The sequence below is a fragment of the Macrotis lagotis genome, chromosome 6, assembly GCF_037893015.1.
Source record: "Macrotis lagotis isolate mMagLag1 chromosome 6, bilby.v1.9.chrom.fasta, whole genome shotgun sequence".
In the NCBI taxonomy this organism is placed as follows: domain Eukaryota; kingdom Metazoa; phylum Chordata; class Mammalia; order Peramelemorphia; family Peramelidae; genus Macrotis; species Macrotis lagotis.
This window is the reverse complement of record NC_133663.1, coordinates 88,969,920-88,992,546: the sequence shown is the minus strand read 5'-3', so window position 1 is coordinate 88,992,546 and position 22,627 is coordinate 88,969,920. Positions and strand designations below refer to the sequence as shown.

General features: G+C 37.5%; 1 long non-coding RNA gene across 4 annotated transcripts in view; it reads left to right on the top strand.

Annotated features, from left to right (window-relative positions):
* The first annotated feature begins 425 nt into the window (after nt 1-425).
* The window catches only part of LOC141491068 (uncharacterized), a 37,392-nt gene continuing 15,190 nt past the window's right edge, over nt 426-22,627 (top strand). The window contains exons 1-5 of one of the 4 annotated variants that reach the window (XR_012469449.1): nt 426-524; nt 960-1,158; nt 19,852-19,932; nt 20,560-20,755; nt 21,033-21,182. This is a non-coding gene — a long non-coding RNA (uncharacterized LOC141491068). Of the gene's footprint in view, nt 532-579; nt 1,159-19,851; nt 19,933-20,559; nt 20,756-21,032; nt 21,183-22,627 lie in introns of those variants that run through there. The other 3 variants (XR_012469448.1, XR_012469450.1, XR_012469447.1) reach the window with 3 other exon arrangements.

Sequence of the window (22,627 nt, the reverse complement as noted above, 5' to 3'; positions counted from 1 at the left end):
CCCCCCAGAGGCCAGCGGGGTGGGGGGGGCTGCAGAGGAGGCCCGGAGGGGGCTACGGTTGGCGCCGCGGCCGCCACCCGGCGTCACCTCGCCTTCGCCTGACCGCCCGCAGCCTGCGCCCCCTCCACCCTCCACGACCCGCCTTGGACCCCGCCGGGCTCGGCCACGGCCGCCCTCACCTCTCCGCCGCCGCGTCCAGCCGCCGCCGCCACGGCTAGATCAGCTGATTCACGAGCGCTAGGGGCGGGGCCTCGAGGGGAAGGGGCGGGGCCACGGAGGACGCGAACCAATCAGGGGAGAGGGCCGAAGTGTAAAGGCAGGCTTCTCGTTAACGGAGTCCCGTTTGGGTCAAACTTAACGAATCGGCCTTGCGCTCGGTCCCGCCCATCTTTCCTTCGCCAGCTCCGATTGGCTGGCGCGGGGGGGGAGAGCTGGGAGAGAGGCAGCCGCCCGCAGGGGAGCGCTTGGAGCCGTGACGTAAGGCTGTCGTCATCAGCATCCAAACGCCTTCTCCGCTTCCCATGGTAACAGGTGCCTGGGCTTTGGGGAGGGGTCGGGAGGGAGGCTTGTTATGCCCGCTTGTCTTTCCCTAGCGCTAGTTTAAAAGGACAAGCTACCGGCGGGGGGTCTCAGCGACATGAAACTCGCAGGGACCCCTTGACCCAGCCCTCGGTCCCCTCCGCACGCACCTTTCCCGCACACCTGGTGCCACCTCCGCGCACAGCTGATGACAGGGAGAGTCACGTCCCGGACACGCAGACCCTCCAGCCCCCACTCAGAACTCCAAACACGTATTAATGCCACTTGGAGGCTCTGAGCTGTGGAGCGGCCAGTGTCTTTATTAAATGCCCAACATGATGACCACGCACTCCGATGACAGCGGATGTCATCGCTTAAGCGTGCAAAACATCCAGCCTGCTCATACCGGGAAGAGGATGCACATGCCTTAATGTTTTCAGTCTCGCAGGTGCCAAGCTCTCTGCTATCCGCCAATCAACAAATATTCATTAAGGGCCTACTAGGGGCCGCTTGTCTGAGGATGCAAAGTCAGAGAATGAGACAGTCCCTACTTGAAAGGAGTTTACATTCTAGAACTGGGAGGGACCCACATCTGGGCCAGGCACTCATGCTGGATCTATTCATGGGATGTTTGTTATGGTACGTTCCTCGGTTTTTTTGACTATCTGGGCCTGTCACTGGTGATGCATTTCTTCACTGGGATTTTTGTTGTGGTGTGTTTGTTTGGTTGCTTGATTGAAAGAGCCCCCAATCTGGGCTTCTGAATATCTGGGCCTGTTATTCATGCTGTACCTATTCACTGGATTTGGTATGTTTATCAGTTACTTGATTGAAAGAGTCCTGAATTTGGGCTTGTGATTATCTGGGCCTGTCATTGATGCTGTATCTGTTCACTGAGATATTTGTTGTGGTATGTTTATCGATTGCTTGATTGAAAGAGCCCTGAATTTGGGCTTTTGAATACCTGGGCCTGTTACTCATGCTGTATCTATTTACTGGATGTGGTATGTTTATCAATTATTTAATTGAAAGAGCTCTGAATTTGGGCTTGTGAGTATCTGGGCCTGTCATTCATGTTTTGTTTTGGTATGCTTATCAATTACTTGATCGAAAGAGCCCCCAATGTAGACTTTTGAATATCTGGGCCTGTCACTATTTACTGGATGTACTATGTTTATTGATTACTTGATTGAAAGAGCCCTGGATTGGGGCTTCTGAATATCTGGGCCTGCCACTCATGCTGTATCTGTTCACTGAGATTGTTGTTTTGGTATGCTTATCAATTAATTGATTGAAAGAGCCCTGAATTTGGGCTTTTGAATACCTGGGCCTGTTACTCATGCTGTATCTATTTACTGGATGTGGTATGTTTATCAATTATTTAATTGAAAGAGCTCTGAATTTGGGCTTGTGAGTATCTGGGCCTGTCATTCATGTTTTGTTTTGGTATGCTTATCAATTACTTGATCGAAAGAGCCCCCAATGTAGACTTTTGAATACCTGGGCCTGTCACTATTTACTGGATGTGCTATGTTTATTGATTACTTGATTGAAAGAGCCCTGGATTGGGGCTTCTGGATATCTGGGCCTGTCATTCATGTTGTATCTATTCACTGGATTTGGTATGTTTATCGATTACTTGATTGAAAGAGCCCTGAATTTGGGCTTTTGAATATCTGGGCCAATCACTCATGCTGTATCTATTTACTGGATGTGGTATATTTGTTGATTGCTTGATTGAAAAAGACCTGAATTTGGGCTGTGGAATATCTGGGCCAGTCACTGGTGCTATATTGATTCACCAGGATTGTGTGTGTGGGGTGTGTGTGTGTGTGTGTGTGTGTGTGTGTGTGTGTGTGTGTTATATTTGTTGATTTCTTGATTTAAAGAACCCTGAATTTGGGCTTTTGAATATCTGGGCCTGTCATTCATGCTGCATCTGTTCACTGAGATTTTTGTTTTGGTGTATTTATCAGTTACTTGATTGAAAGAGCCCTGAATTTGGGCTTTTGAATATCTGGGCCTGTCATTCATGCTGTATCTATTCACTGAGATTTTTGTTGTGATATGTTTATTGATTACTTGATTCAAAGAGCCCCAAATTTAGGCTTTTGAATATCTGGACCAATCACTCATGCTGTTATCTATTCACTGGATGTGGTATGTTTGTTGATTGCTTGATAGAGCTCTGAATTTGGGCTTTTGAAAATCTAGGCCTGTCACTCATGCTGTATCTGTTCACTGAGATTTTTGTTTTGGTATGTTTATTGATTACTTGATTGAAAGAGCCCCAAATTTGGACTTTTAAATATCTGGACTAATCACTCATGTTGTATCTATTCACTGGATGCGGTATATTTGTTGATTGCTTGATTGAAAGAGCCCTGAATTGGACTTTTGAATATCTGGGCCAATCACTCATGCTGTATTGATTCACTGGGATTTTGTGTCTGTGTGTGTGTGTGTGTGTGTGTGTGTGTGTGTGTGTGTGTGTTATATTTGTTGATTGCTTTATTGAAAGAGCCCTGAATTTGGGGTTAATAGACTTGGATTCAAATCCCAGGTCTACCACTTACTGATCTTATGGTTTCTGTTAGTTGAAAAACAAGCCTTGGTGACACAGAGAAAGGTAAAAAAAGCAATTGTCTTATTTGAGTCTTACCTTATGAGAAAGACACAGATATTAGCATCATTATTCTAGAAAACTGAGGGGGGAGGGGAAAGGCTCAATGACTTTCTCAAAACCACCAGCTAAAATTCCTGCTCTCAAGGAACCTACAGTCTAATGGGTAAGACAAAAATACAAGCTATATACAGAATTAATTTGAAATAATCAGCAAAGAGAAGGCATTAGAATGAAGGGAAATTGGAAAAGGTTTCCTGGAGAAGGTGGGATTTTAACTGATTTTTTTTAGAAAAATTTTATTAATTTTGAGTTTCACAATTTCCCCCAGTCTTGCTTCCCCCCCCAAAGGCAATTTATTAGTCTTTACATTGTTTCCATGGTATACATTGATCTAAGTTCAATGTGATGAGAAAGAAAGTGTATCTTTAAGGAAGAAAAATAAAGTATAAGAGATAGCAGAATTACATAATAAGATAACAGGTCCCCCCCCCCAACAAAGGTAATAGTCTTTGGTCTTTGTTCAAACTCCACAGTTCTTGCTCTGGATACAGATGGTACTTTCCATTGCAGATACCCCAAAATTGTCTCTGATTGTTGCATGCAAGTCCATCAAAGTTGATCATCACCCCCATGTTGCTGTTAGGATGTACAATGTTTTTCTGGTTCTGCTCATGTCACTCAGCATCAGTTCATGCAAATCCCTCCAGGCTTCCCTCAATTTCCATCCCTCCTGGTTTCTAATAGAACAATAATATTCCATGACATACATATACCACAGTTTGTTAAGTCATTCCCCAATTGAAGGACATTCACTTAATTTCCAATTCTTTGCCACCACAAACAGGGTTGCTATGAATATTTTTGTACAAGTGATGTTTTGACCCTTTTTTCATCATATCTTTAGGGTATAGACCCAGTAGTGGTACTGCTGGATCAAAGGGTATGCACATTTTTGTTGCCTTTTGGGCATAATTCCAAATTGCTCTCCAGAAAGGTTGGATGAGTTCACAGCTTCAACAATATATTAGTGTCCCAGACTTCCCATAAACCTTCCAACATTGATCACTGTCCTTTGTAGTCATGTTGGCCAGTCTGAGATGTATGAGGTGGTGCCTCAGAGATGCTTTAATTTGTATTTCTCTAATAAGTAATGATTTAGAGCAATTTTTCACATGACTGTGGATCACTTTGATTTCCTCATTTGGAAATTGTCTTTGCACATCCTTTGACTATTTGTTAATCAGGGAATAACCGAATTCAGTTTTCTCACTTGTAGAATAATGATGCTAACATTTCTATCTTCCTCATAGAGTTATTGTGAGGATCAAATGAGACAATGTATGTAAAATGTTTTACAAACATTTACAGACGTCAGCTATCCTTACTTCCTGCTCACAGACACAGAGCAATTAGCCAAAGAGGGGAAGGTAGCCTGGAATCTATAAAAGGCATTTGATAAATTATTATTGTTAAATGGCTAGTTGAATAATACTTGTGTCAATTTTTTATACTGAAGGAATTACATATTCAGCATAGAAGAGAAATCATAGCTTATGTTTAGGTAATGCTTTTTTCTTATTTGATCCCCATAACAACCTAGTGAAGTATTCAAGGAAGGTCTTATTATCCTCATTTTACAGATGAATCATACTGAAGTTAAGTAGCTTGTCCAGCATACAGATGATAATTGGAAGATAGGAGCCTGAACTCAGGTTTTCTGATTTCAAATTCACTCTACTTTTCTTCTATCCCTTGACCTTCATACATATTTGCACATAAATTTGTTTAATGATAGTTATTCATTATTGATCAAATGAAATAACTATTTAAATGTAGAAAGTGTCATCAGAGTCCTATTATATAGTTCTTTAAAGAATTTTTTTATCTGTATGAAAGCTTAATGAGAACAGCAATAACTAACTGTAGAGTCAAGCCAAATTTGTGAATGGAAGGGTTATAAAAAGAAGGGTTAGGCCATTGAGCTCTTGCATCCTTTTGATATATGATTTAAAAACCAATAATCTGAAACCTGTTCACTGCCATTTCAAACTCCTACAAGAATAGCTGCAATTACTTCACCTTCTGTTGTAGCCATTACACCATCAATTGATAGATTAAATAGATTAGAAAAATTCTGATATAGACCAGCAAGGATGGTTATATCCAGATTTTGCAGAAATTATATGTATGAGAGTGATGCTGTAATATCTGAGTTAGAAATATAAAGACAAAAGTAAATTAGTCTTTTGCCCTCAAGGAGTTTTTATTTTAATGGGATGATGACATGCCATGCATATAAGCATATACATAATATATACAAATGAATTCGTGGTAATTGTGGAAGGGAAGGTACAAAGCAAACTTTGAGCACTATAGTTTAACTTTATTTTCTCTAAACTTTAGGTCCATATTACTTTATTGTTGTTGTTTTTCAGTCATGTCTGACTTTTTTTTTAGGTTTTGCAAGGCAAATGGGGTTAAGTGGCTTGCCCAAGGCCACACAGCTAGGTAATTATTAAGTGTCTGAGGCTGGATTTGAACCCAGGTTCTCCTGACTCCAGAGCCAGTGCTTTATCCGCTGCACCACCCAGGCGCCCCCTATGTCTAACTTTTTGAGACCTCATTTGGTGGGGTTTTTTTTTTTGGCAAAGATACTGCAAGGTTTTTCTATTTCCTTCTTCAAATCATTTTACAGTTGGGAAAACTGAGGAAAACAGGGTTAAGTGATTTGCCCAGGGTCACACAGCTAATAAATATCAAGAGCTAGATTTGAACTCACAGAGATGTGTCTTCCTGACTCTAGGCCAGGCACTCTATCCACTGTGCCACTTAATTGCTAGTATCTATTAAATGTTTCAAAATGAATATCTTGAAGGAGCTCAAATTCAAAATGTCACTTGAAAAAAATTACACACACAAAAGAAAGGCAATTAGACTATTGAGCTCAATTGGAAAACAGTAACTGATGCCAGTAGCCCAAAACAAAGGAATTGGCCTGCCTTCTCTGATATTGTCTTTTAGCAGTTTATAAAAATATAATTCAAACCTCTGAACTGGCATTCCCTAAACTGAACTAGTCTACACAGATTGTATATCTGATTGTGGGGAGAACAAGAGAGCCAGCGGAGATTTAGGGTCAAAGTGTTGCTGTCAGGATCTGATTACTTGGATGGGTTTCTTTTTGCAGCTATAATCCTCTGCTTTGGACTGTACTATAGGCTTACACTATGGCAGCTATGTATAAAAAGAAGACTTTGTATCATAAAGGAAGCAACAACTATATTATTGATGACAATTTCCTCGTTTTCTACAGTATATCTGAGGTTATCACCACCCCTTCACAAAGGCAGAGATGGCATGATTATCATATGGGCTCATGATGGGAAGCTCTTAAAAACAACCTGATGGGGCCTGAAACAGAATCTAGTAGGATTTTAACAAGCTGGAACAATGGGCTGAATTCAAGAGTCAGCCCTGAGTACAAAAGAATCAACTTTTAAAATAAAGGATGAGTGGCACATGGTTATATAGTAATTCATCTATTTTAAAAAACAACACATAACATTGGGACTTTAGTTAGCTCACAATCTACTTTGAGTCTACAGTCTTAACGGTGTTGTCAAAAAAGTGTGATCCTGAGTTACATTACCAGAAGTGTAGTGTTTAGAATGAGGAAGATGATTGTAGTGCTGCATTCTGTCCTAACCAGACTCATATCTGAAATATTGTGTTTTGTTTCGGGCATCACATTTTAAGAGGGGCATTAATAAGCTAGATCTTCTCCAAAGTAGAATAATTAGGGTGACTAAAACAAATAAACAAACAAACAAAAAACTTGAAACTTTCTCATATAGGACTGTTTTAAGGGACTTGGGATAATTTGGGAAAGGGAAAAGGAATACTCTTTATGTAACCCCTATTGTGTGGTAAGAGCTTTACAAATATTATTTCATTTGAACATCAGAGTAATCTTTTGAGATAAGCTCCATTATGATGCCTATTTTGCCATTGAGGAACCTGAGGCAAACAGAAGTTAAGGGACTAGTCCTGGCTTGCACAGCTTATGTCTGAGGCTATATTTGAACTCAGGTCTTCCTGAAACCAAATCTAATGCTTGCTATATGAGACTGGGTAAGTCTCTTTCTTTTTTATCATATTAAAATACATTTTACAAATAAAAAATTTTAATTAAATATAAAAAATTGAAAATATATTTTACCGATATATTTTGTTTTTAATATATCTAATTGTCCCCTATTCTTTCCCCTTCTCCCTCTCAGAAAGCCATCCATTGTAACTTTTTTATTTTTAACCATTGTAACTTTTTAAAAAAATTTAAAATTTTTAAAAAAGAAAAAATCAGTAAAATTAATGTCAAAAATTATATATGTGACTCAAGCAATTCTTTTGTTTCTTTTTTAGTTGCTTCCAATTCTTCATGACCCCAAAGAGTCTTCATGACTAGTGACTCTTCATATAGGGTGTACTTGTTAAAGATACTGGAGAGGTTTGTCATTTCCTTTTTCAATGACAAACAGGGTTAAGTGACTTGCCCAAGTTGACACAGGAAGTATCTGCTGAATTTAAGCTGAGGTCTTCCTTACTCTATTAATTGCACCTTGTAGCTTTTTGTGAACTTAGACTTAGCATTAATGATGATGTTATTCTTGTGTTCTCAACTTTACCATTCCAAACCTTGCTCAGTAGGTGAACATCATCCATTAGAACTACAACTAGGGTGGGGCAATAGGAATAGGGGAGAGTTTCTTTCCCAATGCTCTAATATGCCGTCCTGAGCATACTATCTTCTACTATTCCTGTCTTATGTGGCATGACCCTGTTCCCTTGTCCAGCATCCCTTAGATTCCATTGCAATGGTGCCCCTCTCTCATTTCCAATTTTTTCCTAGTGCCTTATCCTGAACTTGCTGCCATCTCTTTCCCTTCAAGGGTTAGAGAATTAAGGGCTGGAGATTGTAAGTCATGACTCAGGGGGACAGGGCAGATTGTGCATCAATAGACCTGTCCTCCTGTATCTGACTAGGTCAGTGTCATGCTGCCAGGTCTAAGACAGCACACTTCTCTATCATAGTGCCTTATCCTGAACTTGCTGCCATCTCTTTCCCTTCAAGGGTTAGAGAATTAAGGGCTGGAGATTGTAAGTCATGACTCAGGGGGACAGGGCAGATTGTGCATCAATAGACCTGTCCTCCTGTATCTGACTAGGTCAGTGTCATGCTGCCAGGTCTAAGACAGCACACTTCTCTATCATGAGACAGAATTTTCACTGATGATACTGAAATACCCCAGTTGAGGTAACCTTGAGTTTCCCAGATGAACTTATCTCAGGCCGACAATGACAAGAAAATCATCCTAGGATCACAGTTTTCCCTTCCTTAAGTGTTCTAGGCTCTCTCTACTCCAAGAGAGAGCTTGTGTCCCCAGCTCTAAGGTCTCTCTCCTTGGTTCCTAGTTATGACTCTGTCATATGAGTTTCCCTGTCTGTTCTGATTCAGATTATCCACTAATGTAACACTTGTCTGCTAAAATGTTAACTATTTCCTTCTTCTCCTTTGCATAAAAGAGGATGGGGATGCCAGGGATGCAGGGAAGTACTTCAGGAATCCAAGTCAATCCAACAAATGTTGAACATGTGTTCAGCTCTTTTCTTAGGAATTTGTACATTATATAAGATTACATTTGAGTATTCACTTTTAGAATTCTGGTGAAGACTAAAGCTGTCTCAAGCATATGCAGTATTCTTATCAAAGGATTAGTGAGTTTTGACCACCATGGTCACTTGGATCACTTTCAGGGCTTTCTCCCAGGCTCCCCATCCTTAAAATAGCCTAGTCACCTGATATTTAGTGAGGTAGCAGCTGAGTTTCTTTTTCTTGTTCTTTTCTTCTTGTTCTTGTTCTTGTTCTTTATCTTGTTCTTGTTTTTCTTCTTCTTCTTCTTCTTCTTCTTCTTCTTCGCCCCTAAGGACTCATAATTGGGACCATTTTGGAAATTAAAAACTCAGAACAAAACTAGTATGTGTGGTTCAGATTCTCAAGGCAATCAGTAAGGTAGGTATGTGGTTATAAATTGATGGGATACTAGACTTGTAAGTGACTACAGAAGTCATTTACTATGGTCTAACCCATCAACAAGATCCAATCTATATGTATTCTTTTAAACATTGATTTTTGTCATCCAATATATTCAATAAAAATTTCATGAGCAACTAAATAAATACAAACAAAACACAGACTGGAAGGGTAACAACATGAAATAAAGCAGGTCTAGATCCCATAGAGCTTACATTATTTTAGGAACATACGATACATCTTCAAATGAAATAAAAAATATGTTTAGCATCAGATGTCCTTGTTTAGCTTTGTGCTTTCTGAAAAATTGATAAGAATATTATCAATATATTTATGCAAATCTTTGATCAAAATGTAAAATAGAGCAGGGTCAGGGCAGATAGGTGACATAGTGGGTAGAGCACCAGCCCTAGAGTCAGGAGGACCTGAGTTCAAATCTGGCCTCAGACACTTAATCACCCAGCAGAGTGACCTTGGGCAAGTCACTTAACTGCATTGCCTTGCAAAAACTAAAAAAAAATTGATCAGGGTCAAGGATATATTCTACCCTGTGATAGATACCCCATTAGAAATCTCCTCGGGAGAGCAAAGCAATCCAGTCATATGAAAAAATTGCTCTAAATCATTACTTATTAGAGGAATGCAAATTAAAGCTTCTCTGAGGTACCACCTCATACCTTTCAGGCTGGCCAATATGACCAAAAGGACAATGATCATTATTGGAAGGGTTGTGAGAAATCTGGGACACTATGGCACTGTTGGTGGAGCTGTGAACTCATCCAACCTTTCTGGAGAGAAATTTGGAACTATGCCCAAAGGGCAACAAAAATGTGCATACTCTTTGATCCAGCAATACCACTACTAGGACTATACCCTGAAGAGATCATGAAAAAGGATAAAAATATCACTTCATAGCAGCCCTGTTTGTGGTGGCAAAGAATTCGAAATCAAGTAAATGCCCTTGGGTTTAGCAAACTGTGGTATATGTATGTCTGGAACACTATTGTTCTATTTGAAACCAGGAGGGATGGGAATTCAGGGAAGTCTGGAGGGATTTGCATGAGCTGATGCTGAGTGAGATGAGCAGAACCAGAAAAACACTGTACACCCTAACAGCAACATGGGTGCAATGATCAACCTTGATGCATTCACTCATTCCATCAGTGCAACAATCAGGAACAATTTGGGACTGTCTGCAATGGAGAGTACCATCTGTATCCAGAGAAAGAACTGTGGAGTTTGAACAGACCAAGGACTATTACTTTAAATTTAGGGAAAAAAACCTGATATCTCATTGTCTGATTTTGCTATCTTTTATACTTTGTTTCTTCCTTAAGGATATGATTTCTCTCTCATCACATTCAATTTGGATCAATGTAGACCATGGAAACAATGTAAAGACTGGCAAATTGCCTTCTGTGGGGTGGGGAGGGAAGTAAGAGTAGGGGAAAAATTTTTAAATTAAAAAATAAATAAAATTTTTAAAAAAGAAATCTCCTCCGGGTTGATAATGGAGGTGAATTATGGGAAGCAAAGTGATAGAGACCATACTGAGGGGATGAGGGATAGGGAAATGAAGAAATATGTCTCAAGACTAAGAAAGTGAGGGATTACAGAAATGCAATTATGGTAGGGAACAACAGAGCAGATAGTAGAATTGACTGAAGAAAAACACAAGAGGAAAATCAAAAGATTTGTAATGGAGCAGAGTCCAAGACTAGTAATAAATGAAAACTACACAACTGCACATATACTGTTTTTTCTTCTATGTATGTTTACTATGTAGGTCAATCAAAAGGGCTATGGAGCAATACATGGTAGACAGATCACTAGAAATTACTTGTATGCTGTAAGCAGCATAAAAGACAAGAAAGTTAGGTGGCCAGTCATGTAGGTACATAACAGTATGTAGTGAAGGAAAACAGATGAAAGGTTCCCATGATGCACTTATAGGTACATAATGTTAGAAGACTTAGAGGGTGGTCTCTAGCATGCTAGGTGGACTTTCTTTGGAGAATTAGTAGAAGGACAAAATTCTCATTGGTAGATTTTTTATCTAAATTACTGGAAGGAGCACTGAAGCATATATCATGTAGCCAGAGGAGTCTAATATACTTTTGAGCTTTGACTTTTCCTTTCCATCCTACATGACTTAAGAAAAGCACTCAGGTCTTCAAATTTTCAGTACATTTTTCTTTGTAACAATCCAAGGGATATGATGTAGAACATTAGAATTATTTTAATTTTCATTTCTCTAATTATTAGTAATCTTGACAATTTACAAATATGAGACAGAGTTCTCAACCTTAGCATCACTCACTCAAATAACAGGTTATTCTTGCTGACTCCCACCCCACAAATTGTAATCCTGAACCTCTTACATCTTGTAATGAAAAAAGAACTTATTCTTTTGATCACACTTGTGAGTTTTGTTGGAATTGAAGCAACTTACATGTCTACATTAACAGAAAGAAATACAGAACCATGGGAAAATATGAATTCTTACAAGCTTCAAAAGCTTTTCACAATTCACCAAAAGTAAGAACCTGTTGAAGAACTTCAGACTGTCAAACAATTGACTGAATGAAGAATCTCTATGAATCTAGTGGAAATGTTTCTGCACAAACTAGATTTCTGAAACCAGTGTGCAGAAATGTTTCTGCTGCATTTTTAGGGTCTTCCTACGTTTTGGGACTCTGAATAAAAAAATTTCATTTTGCCTTCAAAGTGTCAAACTAAGAACCATCTGTTCAGTTCAAAAATAAAATTTTCATTTTTGCTGTCTTGTTGTAAAAGTTGAATTTTATAACATGTATATAGCATATTAACATATTCATAAGGCTTTTGCATGCATGTGTACTTATGTATTCTTTTGGGGGCAAATGTATAATGATTTGTAAGATAAATTATCTGCTATAATAAAGTGTTGCTGTTAATTTCCTCCAAAGATTAGATAAATATTTATTTCATCATTGAATTGTTGACTCATTGAAAAATATATCTAATCAAAAATATATAGAGCTTTACAATTTGAATTTTCATATTTGAAATATATTTCATAAGTCTTAAAAGTTCTCAATAATGACTTTTCACATTCATATTTCTAGTTGAAGTATAAACATTATTGCCTTCAATCTAATAGAGCTATTAGTTGATATTTGGGGGATTCTTGATTTCATTCACATATATAGATATATCTCAAGAGATATTGCAGGTTTAGTTCTAGACCACCACAATAAAGTAAATATCTCAATAAAGTAAGTCACAGGAGTTTTTTGGTTTCCCAAAAGTTATGCAGAAAAGTTAATTTGTATTATACTATCAAAAGGGTATATATGTGCATATAGATATAGATATAGATATAGATATAGATATAGATATAGATATAGATATAGATATAGATATAATTAATTAAAAACTTTATTGCTAAAAAAATCCCTGCCAGATTACTAACTAGATTTCCCAGCAGTTTTTGTTGAAAAGTGAGTTTTTACCCAAGAGCTGGAATCTTTGAGTTTATCAGACACTAGGTTACTATGTTCATTTGCTTGTGAATATTGTATTTGTAATCTATTCTGCCAATAGATTTCTCAATTTTTTTATCAGTGCCCAATTATTTTGAGGATTACTGCTTTGAAATAGTTTGAAAGTTGGTATTCTTTTTCCCCCATTTTTTCCATCATTTAACTGATTACTCTTATAGATGAAATTTCTTATTTTTTCTAGTTTCATAAAGTAATCCTTTGATAGCTCAATTGGCATGAAACTAAATAAGCAAATTAACCTACATAATATTTCATTTGTTTATGAAACCACCCTTTATATATTAGTCTTATCTTGTCACATATTGCGACAGATTTATCTATACCTAATCTCTACCAGACTACTATCTGGTTTTACCAACTAACTAAATAATAAAGAAAGGATTTAAATAATCCAGTCTCAGATGATGACCAGGTCATAATGATGAAGTCAGATTTAATAAAGGAAAACTATAAATGTAATTGACAATTTCAAAAATGAAAACAATGTAAATCACATAATTATGTCATTGGATTAAAAAATTGATGATACAATGCCCATTCTTATTTAAAATATTAGTATGTATAGGAATAAATGAATCTTAATATGATAAATATCTATCTAAAATCAAGAACTAACATCTGTAGTGGGAATAAAACAGAAAAAGATATTGAGAGAATAAGCATAGGTAAAGAGAAAACAAAATTAATGTCTTGATTTAAACAAGTAACAATATAATATGTAATATATATGTCTGTTTGTGTGTTATACACTCACACCTTATTCTCATTCAGTAATCTCTATTATAGCTTATTTTTCTTAAGTTGTATTTAGATATTAATTTGTTCTTGTTAATTTTATTAGATTTATCTAGATGTAAAAGGGGTAAATGAAGAATACTGACAATTAAAATTTTACTATCCTTTGTCCCTATAAACTCATTTAACTTTTTCTTTAAGTATTTAGAGGCTATGCTATTTGGTGAATATATATTTAGTACTGGTATTAATTCACTGTCCATGGTATATTTTAGCAAAATATAATTTCCTTGTTTATCTCTTTTTACTGTTGCCTTTTCTGAAGTAATGATTGTTATTATAGTTTTTTTTAATTTCAGCTGAAACATAATAGATTTGCTCCAATCCCATTTTCATCTATGTGACTCTTTCTTGTAAATAATGTACTTTGGCTTTCTAATCTATTCTGCCATTTTGTTTTATGGATGAATCCCTGCTAATGGAATTCATAGTAATTATTAATTATGTCTTTACTTCTACCCTTTTATTTTATGTTTTTCTTATATATTTATCTTATATTTTCTTTCTAAGGCTTTGCTTTGTTGTACTTCACAGTGTGTTTTTACAAATTGAAAGTTTATGGCAATCCTGTATCTAACAAGACTTTCAGTGCCAATTTTTCCAACAGTATGTGTTTACATCATGTCTCAATGGTTAGCACATTTTGATAATACTTGCAATATTTGAAATGTTTTCATTATTATTATGTCTTTTATGGTGAACTCTGATTAGTAATCTTTGATGTTATTATTGTAATTGTTTTGGGGCATCATGAACCAGGCCCATATAAGATGGCAAGCTTAATAAATATTGTGTATGTTCTGACTGCAGTATCTTCCTTGTCTCTCTCCCTCTCCTTGGGCCTTCCTAGGTTCTGAGACTCAACAATATTGAAATTAGTTTAATTAATAACTCTACAATGGTTTCTTTATGTTCAAGTGAAAGGAATAGTCAATCAACATGACAAATTTCAATGTTATCTTATTTTAAGGAATTGCCATAGTCATTCTTCAGCAGCCACTAGATTAATCAGTCAGCAGCCATCAACACTGCGGCATCACCTTCTACCAGCAAAAAGATTATGACTCACTGAAGGAACAGATGATGGTGTAGCAATTAAAATCATCCCACATTAAATAAAAGAGACTGAGGCAGAGCTCTGAACCACTGGTACTTTATTAAAGTGACCAAGATGCCTTCTAATGAGGTGGACCTCCGATCTTCCTCATTATCTGAGAACCCTTTTTCTTTCAGGGCCTTGCTTTTACAGACCCCCCACTATCTTGACATTTAAGAATGGCTGTCTAAAATGTAGAATAATTCCTTTGGTTGAAATGAGACACATGCTAGAATAGTAGAATAAGTAAAACATTTTGTCAGCAGGTTAACAAGTTGGGTGATATAAGAAAGATCTTTTTCTGACTAGGTGATCATAAGATAGATGGGCTCCATTTTAAGTTAGGCAGGAGGAGATGGTATGGGCAATGTACACTGACCAGGTGGTCATGAGATGGATGGACTATTTCTAAGTTTGGGTAAGAGGAGTTGGTCTAAAGTTAGAAAAATATATTAAGACTTTCCATGTATTTGAGTCACCTCTGCCACACTGGGCTTTGTCTGCAAGACAAGGAAAAACAAGTATAGAGGACTTCTCGTTAGCTCCCTGTGATTACACAAGTGATCTCACCATTTGCAGTTCAGAGCACCGAGGCCTAATACATACAATGTATAATCACTACCTCTATGAAATCATATCAAATTGATTATTTATTATTGGAGTAGAGTAGGTGTCTTCTTTAAATCAACTTTCTCAATGGTTAGCACTTTTTAGCAATAAAATATTTTTAATTAAGGTATGTACATTTTTAGGTATAATACATATGTGTTATATAAGCATGCTTAATATATGTATTATTAATATAGTATGTTTATTATATATAGCATTCTTAATAGACTGCAGCATAGTGTAAGCACAAGTTTTTTATATACTGGGAAACCAAAATATTCCTGTTACTCACTTTGCTTAATGTGGTGGATTGGAGTCTAACCTGCAATGTTCCTGAGGTATGCCTGTATTTACTTTCCATCCCCTAAAAAGGAGAAGAAAAAAAAAATCTGTTCTCTTATCTAACCTTTCTCTTATTCTCCCATTTCCTTTTTCCATTTGTTTCTCTCTCTCTCTCTCTCTCTCTCTCTCTCTCTCTCTCTCTTTCTTTTTAAGGTTTTTGCAAGGCAAATGGGGTTAAGTGGCTTGCCCAAGGCCACACAGCTAGGTAATTATTAAGTGTCTGAGACCGAATTTGAACCCAGGTACTCCTGACTCCAGGGCTGGTGCTCTATTCACTGCGCCACCTAGCCTCCCCTACATATATTCTTTTAACCCCAGGATTCTGCCACTAATTGACAGAACTATGCTTGTAATATTTATTTATTCATTTTTAAAATTCATTACTCCTTTAATAAACTACTACATTTTAATTTCTTTGTTTGTAAACAAATATAGAATCTAAAGAGAAAAAATGCCAAATAACCAAGGGGTGACAAGCTGTCATTTATTTCCTCTTTGTGTTATTCCCCAAATTCCCCCAAGATATTATAGGTGTGCTGGTGTTCCCTGAATGGTGAAATCAATAGGAAGCTGGGACTCAATGAACCAATAGAAATAGATTTCAAGGGGCCGCTAGGTGGCGCAGTGAATAGAGTTACCAGCCTTGGAGTCAGGAGTATCTGGGTTCAAATGTGACCTCAGACACTTAAAATTACCTAGCTGTGTGGCCTTGGGCAAGCCACTTAACCCCATTTGCCTTTCCAAAAAAAAAAAAAAAAAGATTTCAAGGGATATCTTATCACCCATTTCAGAAGCCAGGAAAGTAGATGGAAAAAAAGTTAGAATAGATAGAATGAGTTTTGATTCTGCATTATGTTCCTACATTGGCTACTGTGTTCACATGGCTGTTTTAATTCCATAAGGATACTTTTGCCTACTGTGAGTAATATGACATAATCTAGTTTTGTGTTCCTCTTTTCTTATCTTATTTGTGTATTAAATGATGAAATATTAAGCTATCTTTTAGTACATCTTTTTGTATACTTAAAATGGTCATTAGGGCAGAGAACAGGTTAATTTATTTGAATCCCACCAGTGGTCCACCAATAGTATTGAGTATTATATTATTATGGAACTATAGTCCTTTGGCATAAGGGAGTTCTCCTGGGAGGAAACTAAGTTTCCCTATTGATCCTTGATTTTAGGACTGGGGCCTATAATAGATAAAGTCCAGGGATTCAATTAATATCTAAGGAAAGGTTCATGAGACAAGGAAAAAACAAGCCCCTTAATGAATTTGGATGCTGTGTACAATATGTTGGAGAGCAGTTCTTTGGAAAGCTTTATTAGCCAGTGATAGGGAAGAGGGAGAGAAGGAAAGGGGAGATGGAAATAGCTCAGACATACAAACTAACAGAATAAAACTCATTTACAGGTGGTGCTGCTTTGGGTGAAGGGCATAGAGATATTGTTCCATTCAGTTGGGAAAGTTTGTTCCTGTGAGGGTGGTATGCTCCCTGGGTGGGAGATATGCTTCTGGGGAGGGGAGGTGTGCTTTAAAGTATTCTTCTGAGAGTGGGATACTTTAATTTTAATTTTGGTGAATGCCCAGAACTGGATGATTTGAATGTCAAGGATTTTTGAGACACTTAAAGGGTACAGGGAGGAAAGACAAACTGATGATGGCCAACATTATTTTTGGGCATGTAGCTATATTAATCTTAAAAATAATGCTTTACATGGTGAACCCTTGGCTAGACTCTATGCCTACCTGGGCTGGAAAAATGACATACTGTGACTTTTTCTTGGATTTCCTGATCAGGACTTTAGTCTGGAATGTTTTCTAGATTTTTTGTGGAGGAGTTGTAAAGAGGAATCAGACAGTACTCCTTTCTGCTACTCTGTCGCCTTGTCTCTGCTCCTTTACTCTTTTTGTTTATTTTTTTTTATTTTCATCCATTTGTACATGCATTTCCAAGTTACAAAATTTCCCTCCACCCTTTCTTCCCACCCCCCTCCCCTCAGTGGGGAACAGCCAGGTTAGTCTTTTATATACGTACTTTGTTTAAAATATTTACAAATTAGTAATTTTTGGCATGAGGAATTAGGATTAAGGGAAAGAGATACATTAGAGATATTTTTTATATATCAGATTCAATAGGTGTGTTTTTTTTCTGTGTTTTGTTTTGTTTTGTTTTGTTTTTCTTCTTCTGGTTAGGTATAATATAGTCCATAACTAGTCTAATACAGTTGTCCTAGCTCTGTGGACTGTTGAGAGGAGTTGCGTCCATCAAGGTTGTTCATCTCATAATGTTGTTGATGTGTTCATTGGTCTCTTGACTTTACTCACATAGCAAACATAAAGCCAACCACAGCCTCATAATTAAGCATACTTGGGTTTAAGTTCTGCTTTTAATACTTACTAGTTGTGTGTCCATGAATAAGTCATATAACTTCTTGGTGCTCTAGGCCAGAGATAGAAGACATAGAGCAGTATAATTGGGAAATATTTAAGAAAATCAAAATATGATAATGGTGTTAATATGTAGTTTTCTAAGTTAATATGCTGCCCATATATATTCTTATGCATGGATGAGTGGTCCGGTTTCTATTTGAGTCTGATGCCATAAGAAGGTGCAACTTGCATTTACAGAAGGTGTTTCCTCACCTGAATTTCCCTATAACAATGAAATCACAGGTCCAGTCATTTTATTTCTGCCTGTTCTTTGGACAAAGGCAGTAGTGGAATCTATGGGTCAAAGGATATGAAAAGGTGTGGTCACTTTTCTTGGATATTTCCAAATTGATTTCCAGAATGTTTGGATTAACAATTCCATCACTAGTATTCTTGTATCCTTTCAATTGATTATTTCTATTTTCTATTATGTTTTCCAATTTGTTGGGCATGAATTGTTTTATTTTTACATGGTAATTGTTAGTTTACAATTTCTTCTGAAAACAATATATTTTCATCACTTTTCTACTTGGGGAAGGGAAGTATATAATAGGAGCTTAATAAATATTTGCTGATTAAAAAAATAAAGGTTGAATAATTTGACTTAAGTTTCACAGAAAGGCAATCAATGATGTTGCTGGAAACAAAACCCAAGCATTCAACAGCCACAGAGTCTCCTCTGCCTTCTTTAGAGAATTCACTGTTCATGAATTGGTTCATAGTAGCTTTGATTATTTTACTATTTTTCTTCAGGGCTTGATGTTTGTGCAGGTAAGGATTAATGGAATACAGTTCTTCTTAGGAACCTTAGGAATGCTGAGACCATCAAATGTTTTCATCAAAATTAAAAATATATGCCACAGCTAACTTATTTTGAAAGTCCTAGTTCTTTCATACATTCAAAGAGAATTTTTACTTTCTGTATTTTCCATGACTCAACTGCTACAGTGTCAAGGACAGTTTATACTTTCAGTGGTCTAATCAAGTCAACAGGCATTTTTTAAGTGCCTGCTGTGTGCTTAGGATTGACCTAGTCTTTTTCCTGATTAAATGAGATGGCATTTTTAATCTCAACTTAATAAAAAGTATGTGAAGGGTGAAGGGGGCAAGAAAAACCTACACTTACGTAAAAAGATGATGAAATTTTTAAAAAGTGACTCCAGCTGTCATTGACTGAAGGGAGTTCTTTAATATGCACTGCAGTTGTACATATACATGAAGACAGTGACCTCAGAACAGAGCCAAGGAGCTGGCTTTGATGATATATGGTTACCTTTTTTTGAATTATTTAAATAGAAGCACTCCTACTCATCTCATGCCACAAAATAATTAGTGGATTGAATGAGTAATCACCAGATGTAAGAAAGCAGATCCTGACTTATTTTTAGAAGGATAGAACACATGGCTGTCTAAATGAGAATGATTGAAATTTATATTCATGAATCCTTCAATATAAGTACTATATATATATATATATATATATATATATATATATATATATGACTGCTTATAGAAAACATTTTAAATTTAAAGAGAAGTATTCACTTTATGCTCTCAAAACATTTTTCTTCCCATTCTGAGTTGTTTTGATATAGTAGGTACCTTGGTACATACCTTTCCTCTTTAAAATTTCACCTTATGCACAGATCAGATCCTCTGCACAAAACTCATTATCTCCCTCTTGCATACTGAATCAAGTACAAAATTCTTAATCTAGCATTCAAAGACATTTACAATCTGGCCCAAGCCTACCTTGTTCAGCTTTTATATATACTCTTCTCTGCTTCCTTATAGGAAATGGCTGTGTGTGCAACAGAGAGCTGTCCAGTTGCAATGAATTTGTAGGAAGCTAGAGGGCCCAGCCAGCTTCATATGGTGAGGCATAAAGAAACATATTCCAAAAGAAAACTTAAATGTAGCAAATTGAGGATTCTCTTTCCAGAATTCAGTACATTCATATGATCTAGATATCAAATCCTGCCTTCTGACCTTGGATCCTGACTCTTCATTTGTCCTCACTCTGATTATACTTTTAATTTCAGTTCTTAATCCTGCTTCTGATCATTTCTACGTCTGCAGCTCATCCCCTCACTAGTATTTGTAATTTTCAGCAATTTATGGGATTCAAGGTGAAATTTCAGGGTTGTTTTGATTTACATTTCTCTTATTAATAGTAATTTGGGGCATTCTTTGATTTGATTGTTAGTGGTTCACAATTCTTTAGAGAAATAACTGTTCATATCCTTTGATATCTGTTAGAGAATGGCTTTTGATCTTGTATATTTCTTTTATGTGTCTTAATAATTTAAATATAAAATCCTTATTAGATAAAAAGATGTTTTCCCCACAGGCTACCACAGAAAAGACTTTCCTCATTCCCTTCAGCTGACTTCCCTTTCAGACAATGAATAGAACTATGTTTTTATCTTTTATAAATTTATCATATATTATACATTATAAATTTTGGTATAATAGTATGCATATGTGATATTCTTCTACTAGACTATAAGATCACTGAAGAAGACCAGGCGATGCCATGACAAGCATATGAATTGGATTTGAGTGAGGGGGATGCTGTGCTTGGTCACCAGCCTCTCCAGAGACATCTGGGTCCAGTGGCCAGATATGAATCAGGATGACTGGAGATGACCCTGGATGTGAGGCAATCAAGGTTAAGTGACTTGCCCAAGGTCATACAGTAAGTAACAAGTGTCTGAGACTGGATTCGAACTCCCATCCTCCTGACTGCAAGTCAATACTCTAAGTCAATGCTCCATCCACTGTAATCTAGCTGCCCCATTAGACTATAGGATACATAAGGGCTGGACATTTTGTTTACTCTATTTGGTTCTTCCAGCACCTCTCACAGTTTTTTTGCATATGATAAGGGATCAATATATCTTTATTAAGTTACTTTATATTCATTTTGTTGAAAAAGTACATCCATTGACATAATCTTCTTTCTATCTTACCAGGCTACCCTCCACCATGTCCCAGAAATCTCTTCATTCTGAAAGATTACATTATCCCTGAAATTCTCACAGCAGAAGTACCCTTCCCACTACTCCTCTGCCACCTTGTCCCATTCTTGGATTAGATGGCTCCTCAAAGTTCCTTCAATTAAGGTAAGGACCCATTTTTCCATTTCTCCCCTGGACTTTTTCATCATGCCCTGTGTCCAATTTCATTTTCTGCATTGTCTTCCCCATTAGAATGTAAGCTCCTAAGGTTAGGAATTATCTATCCTTTTCCTTGCATTTGTATTCCCAGAGTTTAGCATTGTGCCTGAGAAATAATAAGCTCTTAATAAATACTTGTTGACTGATCGATTCAATGGGTATGATCAGTTTCAAGTGAGCTCTTTCTTCTATTGAAAAAAATTACTAACAAATGTATTTCAATATGACAAATAGGGCGCAGCTAGGTGGCATAGTAGATAGAGAACTGGACTTGGAATCAAGAGAATCTGAGTTCAAATTGGACCCCAGACACTTGATCCTTACAAGCTGTGTGACCTTGGTAAATCATTTAGTATCAATGTCTCTCCACTAAAAAACCCCCAAATAACTCAGTAAATACCCCCCAAGAAACTGAATAATATTTTTCCAATTACATATAAAGATAATTTTAATATTCATTTTTTTAAATCAAATTTTGAATTCCAAATTTTTTTCTTCTGTTTCTCCCATACCTTCTCCTTAATATGGTAAGGAATTTGCAATGGGTTTTATATATATGGAATCATGTAAAACATATTTCCATAACTGTCATACTACGAAAGAAAAAAACATAAGGACAAAACTACCCCCCCCCCAAATTAAAACAATTGAAAATAGTAGATTTCAATCTGCATTCGAATCCATCAGTACTTTCTCCAGGTGTAGAGAGCATTAAAAGTTGATTTATTGGGGCGGAGCCAAGATGGCGACATGAAGGGATTGAGTCTTAAGAGCTCTCTGATAAAAACTCATAAACTAAGGACTCTAACTAAACTTTCAAGAGACAGAACCCACAAAGGGACCCAGTGAGGCAGTTCTCCTACTCAAGGTAACCTGGAAAAGAGCAGAAAGGCTCTGCTCCCCGGGGTCGGAGGGGTGGCCCGCCAGAGGGGTGGCCTGCCAGAGCAAAGAACTTCAGCCTACCGGAGGCAGCCCTAGGGCTTTGGGAGCCTCAGCTCACAGCAGCGGGGGAGTCGCCTGAGCTGCACCCCGGGGAGCACCTGCACAAAGTGGGGGAACAGCAGGGGACCTCTGCCAGAGCCAGCAAGTGGAGCCCAGCCCTCAGGGCACACAGCCAGCAGCCTAGACCCGGAAACAGAAGCAGGTGGAGCGGGTAAGCAGGAGCCCCCAGGGCATGAGCCCATTGAGCTGAGGGAGGGGAGTGAAGAGAGACTGCAGAGCTCTGTCCTCTGCCCCTGGAACAGGACTCTGGAGCTCTGACCACATTCAGATCCTGATCGCAGTCTAGCCCCCCCCCCCCCACAGAACAGCAGGGCCCCCCCCCCACCTCAGCCCCGTGGCAGAGGGGGGTGCTTATGGTCATTCACAGACCAGGAGGGAGGACAGAACCT